General features: G+C 48.6%; 1 protein-coding gene across 2 annotated transcripts in view; it reads right to left on the bottom strand.

Annotated features, from left to right (window-relative positions):
• Positions 1–2,110, bottom strand: part of CD276 (CD276 molecule) — a 33,458-nt gene extending 31,348 nt beyond the window's left edge. The window contains exon 1 of one of the 2 annotated variants that reach the window (XM_070377406.1): positions 1,890–2,110. The gene's annotated coding sequence lies outside the window, so the exon portion shown is untranslated. Of the gene's footprint in view, positions 1–1,777 lie in introns of both variants that reach the window. The other variant, XM_070377407.1, reaches the window with a different exon arrangement.
• Positions 2,111–15,111: the final 13,001 nt, after the last annotated feature.

Raw genomic sequence — 15,111 nt, 5'->3', positions numbered from 1 at the left:
GGCTGCGGTCCATGGGGTTGCAAAGAGTTGCTAACATTCCTATCTCTAACAAGCTGGATGGTCCAATTTCTTGCAACACAGGAGTCTGGAATACGTTGGAAAGCTCACTAAGAGCAAGCAGGAGAAACCACCAGTGATGTCACTGAAGAGAGAAAAGAACTCCAAGATCAGTCATGGGACCAATACAAACATCTCTGAAGCCACTTAATGCAAATCTCACTCCCCTGAGAGTCCCCTTAGTGCAGAAATGGATGTTCACAGCGCTGATCTGAAGTCATGAAGGAAAATGTCACTGACATCAGGAGGTCAGACTCTGATGTGCATAATACAGGGGAGAAAGATTTCCATGATCAATGATTAACATAAGTATTCACTTTTGATCTCAGGAACTCTAAATATTAGAAAAATACACTCACCCAAATTATTCCCATTTCCAAAAGAGCTGGAAATATAAGCCACCACTCATACCCACAGCCTCAGAGCTCTGCCACTCAGATCAGACCAACCAACTGGACATGTTTAGAGTTCAATTTCAAGTTTAGACTTCAGTTTCCCTCAGTCTCCAAAAGCACCCACCTGTGTGCAGACCCCCAGGAAGGCTGCACAGCCTCAAGATTTCCTAGGAACTTCTGGGAGGCAAGAGGGAGTCACAGAAGAGGCTGAACTAAATAAAGAACTCTCTTAAAAACAGAACAGCTTCATTACTTTCTAATATAGAAGCAAATTGCCAAAGACAGGCATGTAAGAAAAAGACCTAGGGCCTTCATTTAATGATGAAATCAGACTCATTTATAATTATCTACATCCAATTTGAACCTAAGTAGTTTTTCTCAATTAAGTCAAACAAACCCTCTCAACTCTCCAATGGGTTTTGCTTTCCTATTTGCTTAATGTTTTCCTCAATGATAGATCCCATATCTGAGTCATCCATCACGCATTTCTCATTAGGCTAGGTTTGGCTTAGAAATAAATCTCCTTTTCTGGCAGTTCACTGCCTTAGGCCCCCGAACCTGCCAATTCGCTAGCTAAGCAGCAACAGAGGACTTGGGCCTCCACCCTGGGTCCCCACCTTCCCTCCACCACATCTTCCACCTCCTCTCCATCTCACCCCACCCATCATCTCCCTGAGATTTCCCAAGCCCCCAGATGTCCCATCCCTGCTCCCTATGTTCTGCCCACTACCCACACACCTATTCATTCCTTCACCCAGGCCAGCGGTCCCTGTCTGTCCTTCTCTGAATCTGTCTCCCTCATGCCCACTGCTACCCATGGAAGTCTCCAGTCGCCCACTCCATTTCTCTGGGCCAAGCAGAATGGGGCCCCCCTCCCCTATCCAACCCTTGGCCCTCCTCTCCCTGGCAGCTCCCCCTCCTCAGAGCTGGTGATCAAGTCATGGTGTTTTCCTCTGCAGGGCCCCGGGGAGACTCCGCTTCACTCCTAGCTCCAGATAGCGGCTTTCCAGATATTGAAGCTTTCCAGAATCATCAACACAATGACAGATCTGCCTCTGTTCCCCTGCACACCCAGGGCCTCCGCGGTCACAATCACCCGCCCAGCCTCCTCCTCGAGCGGATTCCCGGGTGAGGGCAGCTCCCACAGTGCTCAGGCCCCGCCGGCCAGGGGAAGGGGAGGCAGGGCTGGGGGCGGGATTGGATTCTGGCAGCCTCAGCCGCCTCCAGGCCCCAGATCCGGGGTCCAACGTGCTACCGGCGCCGCGGCCAGCCCCGACAGGGGGAGAGGGTTGGGGCGGGGGCGCCGCGCGAGGGAGGAGGCTCACCGCCCGCTCCAGCCGTCCTGCAGCAGGCCCGCTGCCCGGCGGCCCGGGGCCGGGGTCGGCCTCAGACAAAGGCCGCCCCGACCAGCGCCGGGCCCGCCACGCAAGCACTCACCGCGCCGCGCCGACTCCCGGGACTCGGGGACGCGGCGGAGCGCTGCCGAGTTGCCGCCGCCGCCGCCGCGAGGCCGGGCCCGAATGGGGGCCGGGGGCGGCCTCGGGAGTCCGAGGGGCGGGGCGGGCTGGAGGAAGCCGCGGGCCCGGAAAGGCGGCCCGGGTGAGCCCCAGAGGCCGGATTGGCCCCGCGGCCGCGGTTTAGGGCCGAGGCCGGAGCCCGCCCGCTGGGCAGGGCACCGGCCGGGACCCGCCCCTGCCCCGGGTCCAGACCCACGCGGGCGCGCTGGTAAAGGGGTGCTAGTTGATCCCCGCCCATCCCCCACCATGACCCACCCTCCCAAGATCCGGAGTTTATTTTCTGCTAGGGGGATAGCTGGATGGTCATCGGCCACCCGGGGTCCTGCTCCAGGCCGCTGGCAGCAGAGCCAGAGCTCGGATCTGGCTGTCTGACTCCCCAGTCCAGTGTTCTTCTCTGGCACCAGGCTGGTACGGCGGGCTGGAAAGGGTTAATTCTACTGCGAGGCATTAACAGCGGCAGTGAGCTCTCTATAAATACAGTGTGTCGTGGGCGCCTGAGCCAACCACAGGGTAATTTCCACTGAGCTGGTTTTCCTTTTTTCCTTCCACCCACAGCCACCAGGCTGGCCCTGCCCCCAGCCCCATGCCAGGCTAGTGGCCACCCCAGGCTCCCAAAGGTGGGATAGCTCTGACCACCCCCTACCCTGATCTGGGGCTCTGTCTTTCCAGGACTCAACTCCAGCCTGGGAGGAGACGGGGCTGGGTCAGGCTTGGACCTCCAGCCTGCAGGGTGATGGGGGTCAGGCCTTTGCCTTGGCACATCCCGCCCCTGCACCTGTTCTCTGACCTGTTCTCCATCAGTTACAGACGGTAATAGCTAAGGTGCCGCAGACTTCTGTGGGCCAGAGACGAGGCTAGGAGTTTTCCATGATGGGCCTGTTGAGATCCTCAAAGCAACTGGACCAGGAAGATAATATTATCCCTGTTTTACAGGTGGGAAAATTGAGCCTCAGAGAGATAAAAGGACTCCTACGTTGTATTACAGCTAGGTCCACCACCAAGTGGCAGCAACTAAATGGGAGAGGGCTTAGGAAATGTGTATGAATACATATGCATCTCTGTCAGCCACTGTTTTAAGCACTTTGCCACTTTATCTAATTTCATCGGCACAACTCAGTGCTATGCTTAGTTGCTCAGTCATGTCCAACTCTTTGTGACCCCAGGGACTGTGGCCCGCCAGACTCCTCTGTCCATGGGATTCTCCAGGCAAGAATAATGGAGTGGGTTGTCATGCCCTCCTCCAAGGGATCTTCCCAACCCAGGAATCGAACCCAGGTCTCCAGCAGTGCAGGTAGATCTTTACCATCTGAGCCACCAGGAAAGCCCACCACTCAGTGAGGTAAATGCTATTATTAATATTATCCTCATGTTCACAAATATGGAAATTAAGGCACAAGGAGAGAGGTAACTTACTTAAGGATATCCAACCATTAAGTGGAGGAACTAAGATTTGCCCCCCTTGAATTTAAATGCTGAATTCAAACTTAATTGTAGTGTGTGTGTGTGTGTGTGTGTGAGAGTGATGCATGGGTGTGTGTATTTGTGAACATCTGTAACTCTGCATCTAAGTGCACATGTGATCTGAAAGTAAGTTTGATAGTGGCTGTGTCTGTGTTGGGGTCTGTGTGACTGCTCCTAGGGATGGGGCAGAGATTGGGGGATCAAGGCCAGGCCATCTGGTCCAGAGTGCTTGAAGGTCATCAGCCTCCCCTCCCTGCTCCTCCCTGCTCTGTCAGGCCCTATATAGCCTGGGCCTGACTTCATGGTTCTCAAGATGAGTAGCCCTTCCTAGGCCCCAAAATCTAGAGGAGAAGCATCCCATGGAGAGGTGCCCCTGAGCTGCAAGATCCAGGAGCCCTGCAGCAGGACTTAGAACTGGTCTAGAGGAATTCGCTCTCGGTCCCTCCACCAGCAGTCAGCCCTGCACTTTGTGCCCCAAGGTGGTAACACAGGTCCTGTCCCAGAGGACTTATAGTCTGGCAGGGAAGGCATGACATAGCTGTGATGGACAGTGAAGGAGCAGCACAGGGCAGTTTACACTTGGTAGGTGTTGGTGCTGCTACTGCTAAGTCACTTCAGTCGTGTCCGACTCTGTGCGATCCCATAGATGGCAGCCCACTAGGCTCCTCTGTCCCTGGGATTCTCCAGGCAAGAACACTGGAGTGGGTTGCCATTTCCTTCTCCAATGCATGAAAGGAGCATGAAAGTGCAAAGTGAAAGTGAAGTCGCTCAGTCGTGCCCGACTCTTAGCGATCCCATGGACTGGAGCCCACCAGGCTCCTCCATCCGTGGGATTTTCCAGGCAAGAGTACTGGAGTGGGGTGCCATGGGAAGACTTTAATTGTTGCTTGAGAGAACAGCTCAGGAGGGACAGAAACAAGTACTGGCTGACATTCCTGCCGCAGTGCCTTAAGAGGATGTTGATTTCCCCCAGAAAGGGCAAACACTGTGGGCGGGGGATAGGTGGAGTGTCTCTAGGACAGGCTCAGCTGTGACTCGACACTTGGCTCCTGGACATAAACACCTGGACCATCCCAGCACACAGGAATCTCCTGAGGTCAGGGAATGTTTTGTTCTGTGCCGAATTAAAAATACATCCTTTCTCAGACTCCCTTGCAGCTAGAGGTGGTCACATGATCTAAGATGGCCAATGAGATGGAAGTGAAACTCACTGGTTGGAGCTTCAGGGAAAGCCCTTTGTTAAAGGGCTGGTACTATGGAAGACAGCATGGTGGTTCCTCAAAACACTAAAGATAGAATTACCATAGAATCCAACAGTTTTAATTCTGGGTATATATTCATAAAGAATTGAAATTAGGGTCTCAGAGATATTTGCATCCCCATGTTCATAGTGACATTATTCACAATAGCCAAAGGGGGGAAGCAATGCAAGTGTCCTTTGGTAGATGAATAGATAAATAAAATGTGCTAATGTATATTTAGTGGAAGTTGCTCTTTCACTAAATTACACTAAAGTGAAAATCACAAAGAGTTGTGTTCAACTCTTTGGGACCCCATAGACTGTAGCCTGGCAGGCTCCTCTGCCCATGGAATTCCCCAGGCCAGAACACTGGAGTGGGTAGCCATTCCCTTCATCCAGGGGATCATCCCAACCAGGGATCGACCAGGGATCGACCAAGGTCTCCTGCATTGCAGGTGGATTCTTTACCAGCTGAGCTACCAGGAGAGCCTGGTAATGTGTATAATGGAGTATTATTCAGCCTTAAAAAGGAAGGAAATTCTGACATATGATACAACATGGATGAACCTTGAGGATATTGTGCTAAGTGAAAAAGGCCAGCCACAGAAAGACAAATATTGTATAAGTCTGCTTATATGAGGCATTTCAGTTCAGTTCAGTCACTCAGTCGTGTCCGACTCTTTGCGACCCCATGAATCACAGCATGCCAGGCCTCCCTGTCCATCACCAACTCCCAGAGTTCACTCAGACTCACGTGCATGGAGTCAATGATGCCATCCAGCCATCTCATCCTCTGTCGTCCCCTTCTCCTCCTGCCCCCAATCCCTCCCAGCATCAGAGTCTTTTCCAATGAGTCAACTCTTCGCATGAGGTGGCCAAAGTATTGGAGTTTCAGCTTTAGCATCATTCCTTCCAAAGAACACCCAGGGCTGATCTCCTTTAGAATGGACTGGTTGGATCTCCTTGCAGTCCAAGGGACTCTCAAGAGTCTTCTCCAACACCACAGTTCAAAAGCATCAATTCATTGGCGCTCAGCCTTCTTCACAGTCCAACTCTCACATCCATACATGACCATTGGAAAAACCATAGCTTTGACTAGACGGACCTTTGTTGGCAAAGTAATGTCTCTGCTTTTCAATATGCTATCTAGGTTGTTCATAACTTTTCTTCCAAGGAGCAAGCGTCTTTTAATTTCATGGCTGCAGTCACCATCTGCAGTGATTTTGGAGTAAAAAAAAAACAATTGTCTGTCACTGTTTCCATTGTTTCCCCATCTATTTGCCATGAAGTGATGGGATCGAATGCCATGATCTTAGTTTTCTGAATGTTGAGCTTTAAGCCAACTTTTTCACTCTCCTCCTTCACTTTAATCGAGAGGCTCTTTAGTTCTTCTTTGCTTTCTGCCATAAAGGTGGTGTCATCTGCAAATCTGAGGTTATTGATATTTCCCTTGGCAATCTTGATTCCAGCTTGTGCTTCATCCAGCCTGGCATGTCTCATGATGTACTCTGCATATAAGTTAAATAAGCAGGGTGACAATATACAGCCTTGATGTACTCCTTTCTTGCTTTGGAACCAGTCTATTTTCCATGTCCAGTTCTAACTGTTGCTTCTTGACCTGCATACAGATTTCTCAGGAGGCAGGTCAGGTGATCTGGTATTCCCATCTCTTGAAGAATTTTCCACAGTTTGTTGTGATCCACACAGTCAAAGGCTTTGATATAGTCGAGAAAACAGAAGTAGATATTTTTCTGGAACCCTCTTTCTTTTTCAATGATCCAACAGATGTTGGCAATTTGAACTCTGGTTCCTCTGCTTTTTCTAAATCCAGCTTGAACATCTGCAAGTTCATGGTTCACGTACTGTTGAAGCCTAGCTTGAAGAATTTTGAGCATTACTTTACTAGTGTGTGAGATGAGTGCAACTGTGCGGTAGTTTTAACATTCTTTGGTATTGCCTTTCTTAGGAATTGGAATGAAAACTGACCTTTTCCAGTCCTGTGGCCATTGCTGAGTTTTCCAAATTTGCTGGCATATTGAGTGCAGCACTTTCACAGCATCATCTTTTAGGATTTGAAATAGCTCAACTGGAATTCCATCACCTCCATTAGCTTTGTTCATAGTGATGCTTCCTAAGGCCCACTTGACTTCGCATTCCAGGATGTCTGGCTCTAGGTAAGTGATCACACCATCGTGGTTATCTGGGTCATGATCTTTTTTGTATAGTTCTTCTGTGTATTCTTGCCACCTCTTCTTAATATCTTCTGCTTTTGTTAGGTCCATACCATTTCTGTCCTTTATTGTACCCATCTTTGCATGAAATGTTCCCTTGGTATCTCTAATTTTCTTGAAGAGATCTCTAGTCTTTCCCATTCTATTGTTTTCCTCTATTTCTTTGATCACTGAGGAAGTCTTTCTTATCTCTCCTTGCTATTCTTTGGAACTCTGCATTCAAATGGGTATATCTTTCCTTTTCTCCTTTGCCTTTCATTTCTCTTCTTTTCTCATCTGTTTGTAAGGCATCCTCAGACAACCATTGTGACTTTTTGCATTTCTTTTTCTTGGGGATGGTCTTCATCACTGCCTCCTGCACAATGTCAGAAACCTCTGTCCATAGTTCTTCAGGCACTCTGTCTATCAGATCTAATCTATTTGTCACTTCCACTGTATAATTATAAGGGATTTGATTTAGGTCATGCCTGAATGGTCCAGTGGTTTTCCCTACTTACTTCAATTTAAGTCTGAATTTTGCAATAAGGAGTTCATGATTTGAGCCACAGTCAGTTCCTGGTCTTGTTTTTGCTGACTGTATAGAGCTTCTCCATCTTTGGCTGCAAAGAATATAATTAATCTGATTTCGGTATTGACCATCTGGTGGTGTCCATGTGTAGAGTCTTCTCTTGTGTTGTTGGAAGAGGGTGTTTCCTGTGACCAGTGCGTTCTCTTGGCAAAACTCTTTTAGCCTTTGACCTGCTTCGTTCTGTACTCCAAGGCCAAATTTACCTGTTATTCCAGGTATCTCTTGACTTCCTACTTTTGCATTCCAGTCCCCTATAATGAAAAGGACATCTTTTTGGGGTATTAGTTTTAAAAGGTCTTGTAAATCTTCATAGAACCGTTCAAATTCAGCTTCTTCAGCATCACTGGTCGGGGCATAGACTTGGATTACTGTGATATTGAATGGCTTGCTTTGGAGACAAACAGAGATCATTCCGTCGTTTTTGAGATTGCATCCAAGTACTGCATTTCGGACTCTTGTTTACTATGATGGCTACTCCATTTCTTCTAAGGGATTCTTGCCCACAGTAGTAGATATAATGGTTGTCTGAGTTAAATTCATCCACTTCAGTTCATTTTAGTTCACTGATTCCTAGAATGTCGACATTCACTCTTGCCATCTCCTGTTTGACCACTTCCAATTTGCCTTGATTCGTGGACCTAACATTCCAGGTTCCTATGCAATATTGCTCTTTACAGTGTCAGACTTTACTTCCATCAGCAGTCACATCCACAACTGGGTGTTATTTTTGCTTTGGTTCCGTCTCTTCATTCTTCCTGAAATTATTTCTCCACTGATCTCCCGTAGTATACTGGGCACCTCCCGACCTGGGGAGTCCATCTTTCAGTGTGCTATTTTTTTGCCTTTTCATGCTGTTCATGGGGTTCTCAGGGCAAGAATACTGAAGTGATTTGCCATTCCTTTCTCCAATGGACCACGTTTTGTCAGAACTCTTCACCATGACCCGTACATCTTGGGTGGCCCTACACAGCATGGCTCGTAGTTTCACTGAGTTGATCAGTTTGGTTAGTTTTCTGTGATTGTGGTTTTCATTCTGTCTGCCCTCTGATGGATAAGGATAAGAGGCTTATGGAAGCTTCCTGATGGGAGAGACTGACCGAGGGGGAAACTGGGACTTATTCTGATAGGTGGGGCCATGCTCAGTAACAGAGAAATGATGACCTTCCATAATCTTGTCCTCCCCAGGATACCTGTAAAGAACATCAGACCACCATTTTGGCAAAGGGAGGGGGTGTTCTGACCCTCTTATTAGCCTCCCCAGGACAGAAATTCTGAGTTCATGGTGAAATTGAAAGACAACTTCCTTTTGCCTCCTTTGACATACAAAAGGACAGATGTCTCCCTCATCTGTTTGAATACTCTTAAATCCAGCAATTGGATTCCTTAACCTGGCTTTGAAGTGGGGGTTTTAAGGCCCCATTTAGCATTTTTTCCCTGAGGTTCCCTGTGACACCAGTGTCTTGGCATTGGCCTTCCGCACTCCGGCTGATTGTTGCACATCACCCCCCGAATTGTCTGTGTTTTCAGGCCTCAAGTCCTTGATATCTTGGCAAAGGCCACATCTCCCAACCCACCCCACCCACTCATTTAGGGTTCCCAGGGCTGCCATCTGGAGCAGGCCAGCCAGCCCAGACTAAGTCAGCTCCATTTCCCTGAATGAGCAGATCCAGTATGGGGTTGAACATGGTACATAGTGACCACTGCAGGTTCCTGCTAGAAAGTTTCTTATTTCTGGCACTTGGGTATTAGAGTAGACTTCAGGTGTCTGGGCTTCACTGGTGACTCAGATGGTAAAGAATCTGCTGGCAATGCAGGAGACCTGGGTTAGATCCTTGGGTTGGGAAAATCCCCTGGAGAAGGGAATGACAACCCTCTCCAGTATTCTTGCCTGGAGAATGCCATGGACAGAGTGGCATATAGCTCTGGTGGGCTATAATCCATGGGGTCGCAAAGAGTCAGACATAACTGAGCTACTAACACTTTCACTTTTCGGGTGTCTAGATTCAAATACTTCCAGCTGGAAGCTTCTGGCCAGCAAAGTAACAGGAGCAGCCTGAAAAAAGAGAGGAACCGATCCTCGCTGGAGGATCATCCAGGAACACTTCTCCCCCAACACACACACACTCACACACACACTAACAAACATACCCTAACCAGGCTTGTATAACCATCTGCCTTCACCCAACCCACCGTCCCTTCTTCATTATCTGTCATGGGTGGAGCCATTCAGCTCCCTCTTCCTTCTCTGTAGCCCAGGCTTACAGTGCTCTCAGTCCTAGGAATCTATCTCAGATTCTGTGTCCTGCTGCTGGAGGGTCAGGGTTGTCCTCCCAACAGGAGGTTTGGGCCAGAATTAAAGAACAAAACAAGAACATTAAAAACTGCACCGTAATGCCAGGGGAAATCTGTCATCACATTGTGAGTTGTTTTGTTCTAATAACTTCAAATCACGTAGCACTTGCACGACCCTGAGAGCCAGCACCTCCTTCAAGTTGCATCATAGGTGCCTCATATACGGTGCCCTCACCCTGGCCCCACTGTTAGGTTTGACCTATGACATTCAGAGAAGACAGCACAGAAGAGGAAGAGGAAGACTTCCAGCTGGAAGAATAAGGCGCAGAGAACAAAGACAGTGGATAAACCTCTTGAAATCCAGAAGTCCTTATCTCAATCCAGGTGTTAAACCTTAGGTATTAACATTGCTGTTTGGTCTTAGTTGGGCTTGAAACAGTGTGCCTGGGCGTCTTCAGGACATCTTATCATAGTCCCATTCCTGGTGGGGATACAAGGAAAAGTGTCACTGCCCCAGTGATGAGAACGATTCATTCAATCCTCCTTGATGAGTCCTTCCTTAAAAAAATTGTTTTTATTTATTTCATTTTTGGTTGTGGTGGGTCTTCGTTGCTTTCTCTAGTTGCAGTGAGTAGGGGCTGCTCTAAGTTTGCCGTGCACAGGTTTTCTCATTGTGGTGCCTCTCCAGTTGCAGAGCATAGACTCTAGGTGCACGGGCTTCAGTAGTTGTGGCTTGTGGGCCTCATTGCTCTGCGGCATATGGAATCTTCCCAGATCAGGAATGGAAAGCCCTGCATTGGCAAGCAGATTGCCATCCCTTGTACCACCAGGGAAGTCCTGTTTATTTATTTTGACTGCACTGGATCTCAGTTGTGGCAACATGGGATCTTGGATGCGGCATGTGAGGTTCCTAGTTTTGGTGTGTGGGATCTAGTTCCCTGACTGTGGATGGAGCCCGGACTCCCTGCACTGGGAACAGAGTCTTCCTCACTGGACCACCAGGTAAGTCACCCTGATGGGTCATTCTTAACCTGCCAGTTCTTGATGTCCATCTGTAATTTCTGGGTCACAGTTGGCCCCCTTTCCCTCCCTGCCTTCTCTTAGTCCCAGTGGCCCTCTCTTTGGGAGAAATACAGTGTGTGATGCAAGTGACCGCTCTTGGACCACGTCTTGGCAACTGCTAGGTCTCCACTTGGGTCCCTGCTCCTGGGGAAAACAACTGAGAAAACTATGTGAGCTGCAACAGCTCCAGCCAGTGACCAAGGCTCAGTCCTCGCACAGGGCCCTCCCTCCCCACTCACACCACTGACTGGAAACCAGGCTTTCCTCCCACCTCACCCAAGATTCCCACATCAAATATGGGGTATTGCTCCTCATTGGCTTAACTGCTTTCTCCACGTTTGTGGCTGGCAGTGGCTAATGCATTCAATCTTGCATTTGTTTTCTTAAAACAGGACTTTCAGCACAATAACGTATTTGGCATCTCTTCTCCTTTCTTCATTTCCCAAGATGAGATAATCACAAACACAACTTCTAAAGAAATCTACAACCAGACTTTTCGAGGAAACCCGACACCTCCACAGACAAATGGCGATCAGCCTCAGGTTTTCAATAGGGAGCTTTAGCAGCAGCAAGGACTGTCCATTCAGGGAGAGGGGTGATACCTCTGAGGAATGACACCAGCCAACAAGTTCCTCCCCTCACCCTAGAAGTTTCCCCACCAGCCCTTCATCATTCTGATGGGGTCAGCATTGCTGTCAAAATGTGTTCCTCTCCATCACTCCACACCCTCCACCCTAAGTACTCCCTCCCCTCAGGGAAAGGAAGTCTATCAGAAAAGGTTCTCTCAAACTGAACAAATCGGTTACTTCCTCCCATAAGTCCCCCTCAGGATACAGGTGCCAACTTCAACCCTGATTGGATCTGACGGGCCTTGCCCACAGTGTTCTCTGCTTGTCTCATGCTTTATCTCCATAAGCATTTGAGAGCTCCCTCGGGGCAGGGACCCAGGCTTATTCACCTCCAGGTTCCTTGCCCCTTCTGCTCCTGTACCCACCCTACATCTTGTAGCTGAAAGAACAATTGAACTCTGGAGCAAATGCCTTAACCCTGGCTGGCAGGACTGGGGTGTAGACAGTACAATAGTCTGGAAGCCAGGACACTAAGGCTCACCTCCCAGCCCTGCCAGGGACTGGCCATGTGGTGGCGGGGGTGGGGGAAGAGTGGGTCATCTGTTCAGGGTCTCTGTCTCTTTTTCCTCCAAAAAAATCCACCTCAGGCTCACCTGCAGCCAGCCACTTCTGAGAGCATCAGGAGAATTTCCCCCTTAGCCCTGTAGCAGGCAGGACTATTGAAGCTATCGCCACAAACAAATGGTCTGCAAAGCCAAGAAGGAACTAATGGTGGTGGTTGTTAAGTCATGTCAGACTCTTGCAACCCCATGGACTGTAGCCTGCCGGGTTGCTTTGCTCATGGGATTCTCCAGGCAAGAAGACTGGAGTGGGTTGCCATTTCCTCCTTCAGGGGAATTCTCCCTATCCAGGAATAAAATCCTGGTCTCCTGAATTGCAGGCAGATTCTTTACCAACTGAGCTACCAGGGAAGCCCTAAGAAGGAACTAAGTTTGCCTCCAAATTCCCTGCTTTCCCCCAACCCCAAGGTTTTCTCTCCATGGTTGACATAGCATTTGCTACCCTGCGCCCCCTTCTGGTGATAAGTGGAAAGATCCCACGCACACCACTGCCCCCCCAACCCCCGCCCCAGGTCCACAAGGATACTCCTCAATACTTGGAGCTGGAGGAGGAAGTGGGAGGAGAGAAGAGGGGAAAGCAGTGTGGACTGGGGCTGTGGAGGTCAGGGAAGTGTCCAGAGTAATCCTTTTAAACACAGGCAAATTAAGTCATTCCTCTGCTCAGAATTCTCCAGGGTAAAAGCTGAGTCTGACCCAGGGTTTCTGAGTCTTTGACTAGGCTTTCTCTAGTTTCAGGGAGGGGGGCTATTCTTCGTTGTTGTGTCTGGGCTTCTCACTGTGGTGGCTCTCTTGTTGTGGAGCATAAGCTGTAGGTGCATCAGCTCAACAGTTGTGGCACACTTGGGCTCAGTTGCTACCCTGCAGCACGTGGAATCTTCCTGGACCAGGGATCGAACCCATGTTCCCTGCATTGGCAGGCAGATTCCTAATCACTGGGCCACCAGCAAGTCCAGAATGGTTTTTAAATAGGGGCGAAAGATCAAAGTTTGGAACAGTAATAATCACATATACTCTCCCCCACCGCTTATGTATTTAGGGGTTTGCAGGCAAGATTACAGCAGGGCAGATGGCTGCTGTGGGGAGGCAGGACTCCAGATCTCCAGATTCAGAGTCTGTGCCTTACCTCCTGACCCATCTTGTTTCAGCTGCTCCCCTGACATGACTGAAGCCACCTGACCTCAGCTCCTTCTCAAGGTCTGGCTTCTGTATAATTGTAATTCAACCCAAGTGTGAAAGGACAGGTTCCTGGGAAGCAGACTCTAATATGGAGATTAGCACCCAGGAAGTTCATTAGGGATGCTCTTGTGCTCAACACCTGAAGAAAAAGGAACTGGGCAGAGAGAGATGTTGGGCCACAATACAGGCTCAAAAATGGCCTCAGCCAGCCCCATGGGGCACTCTGAAGCTGGGATGACCTCTTTAGCATTGTCTTGTGTTAGGGCCAGGGCTGGTCTTTTGTACCCAAGCACTGTTCAACCATTGGATGTGGGTCTCCTGGGAAGGGGGAATGGCCTGATCCAGGTTACTCTCTTCGGCAGAAACAATCCCAAAGAAGACTTACAACTGAGAGCTATCTTCCTGCAGAAATGCTATGAGTGTTGGGAACAAGCTCTTCAGTCATGAATGAGGATTCCTGCAGCCCAGCACAGCATCCGTGTAGTAACAGTGATACATGTTTAATTAGCCCTTGTTCTAGGCCTGACTCAGGGTCTCCCTCAAACTCAGTGGGGTCTTAGAAACTTCAGGAACTTACCTAACGCACCTAGGTACAGGTATCGGACTCCTGAAGGGGAGTAAGAGGCCTTGAGTTCTAAGTCAGCTACTGACTCTCTTTGTGACATCAGGCAAGTCCCTGACCTCTCTTAGCCTCAGTTTCCCCATATGTATATGAAGGTTGAGCTGAGGTCCTTGGTCAATAGTTTGTGGCCTTATGATGCCTAAAATCATGGATGGCAAAGAGTGAAGCCTGCCTGTGCCTCATTCTTGGACCTCAAGGCCCACACCACCACCCCAGAGCTCTCACTTTTTGAACTGTCAGACTCACATCTTTATGGGCAGGGACTACAGGTTGAATAATCAAATACAAGTCAAAATTAGATCTAAGAGACAGTGCGCTCTTCCCAACTCCCCCAAACCTTCCCAGAATGGATTTTAGCTCTTCCCAATATTCATGGTTTCTGCCCTTACTGTATATTTGATAGGCAAGATACTTGGAGGTCGTTCAAGTTACCACCCTGTTTTGTGACATCACAGGTCACACAGAGACATCTATCTCCTAGGGAGTTATGATCTCACATTAGTTATTAGCAGCTCCTGGGGGCTCTCAGTGGGGCTTTTGGAAAAAAAGATAAAAGGTAATTTGGAAGTCTGGTTTTGCTTTGGGAATAATAAATCCTTAAATTATCTCCCTGCCACCAGTTTCACATTTCTCAGGATAGTCCCCTGTTCATCTAGCTTGGTGGTTCATTTTGGAATTGTTTTTGTAGATGGTTTACGCTTTTCTTCTAAGAGGAAACTGCCTTCGTTTCTCGGCTCTCCATTTTGACTTCTCATGACCAGAGTGAGATCAGGGAGAATGTGGTGCCCCCACCCACATTTCTAAACTAATGTGGAATGTAAAGAAGGAAACAAGCCAAACAATAGCCAGGCATGATCCTTGAAGTCATAGCGCAAGAGAAGGGGAAGGCCCTGCAAATACCGCTTAGTCCATTTGCTCCCATGTTAGAGATGGGAAAGCTAGGGAGAGGGAAGATGAGACCCCAGCTTCTTAACAAGTAGGAGATCCTTCAAAATAAGAGGAGGAGGACTTTCAGAATATGGCCTTGCATTTGAAATGACAGAGCAGATATACAATCAATTTTTAAAGTAACCAATACACAATAGAAATAGAAAATAAGATGAAGAGCCACTGGCAGACCCGAAATATTGGGAAATTTCTAGATAATGGAAAGCAGGGGGTTTCAGAGTTCCATCTTGATGCTGAATTAAGTAAACTGAGGATTTCCTCCCCTGAATTCAGCCTTGAAGACACTGTATAATGAAAGAGGAGTGATATATCCCAGAATCAAACTTGGAGAAACAGAAGTCAGACAGGTCCCA

The sequence above is a fragment of the Bos mutus genome, chromosome 10 (genome assembly GCF_027580195.1).
Source record: "Bos mutus isolate GX-2022 chromosome 10, NWIPB_WYAK_1.1, whole genome shotgun sequence".
NCBI lineage: Eukaryota > Metazoa > Chordata > Mammalia > Artiodactyla > Bovidae > Bos > Bos mutus.
The sequence above is the reverse complement of the archived record's forward strand: the minus strand, read 5'-3'. Positions and strand labels throughout refer to the sequence as shown.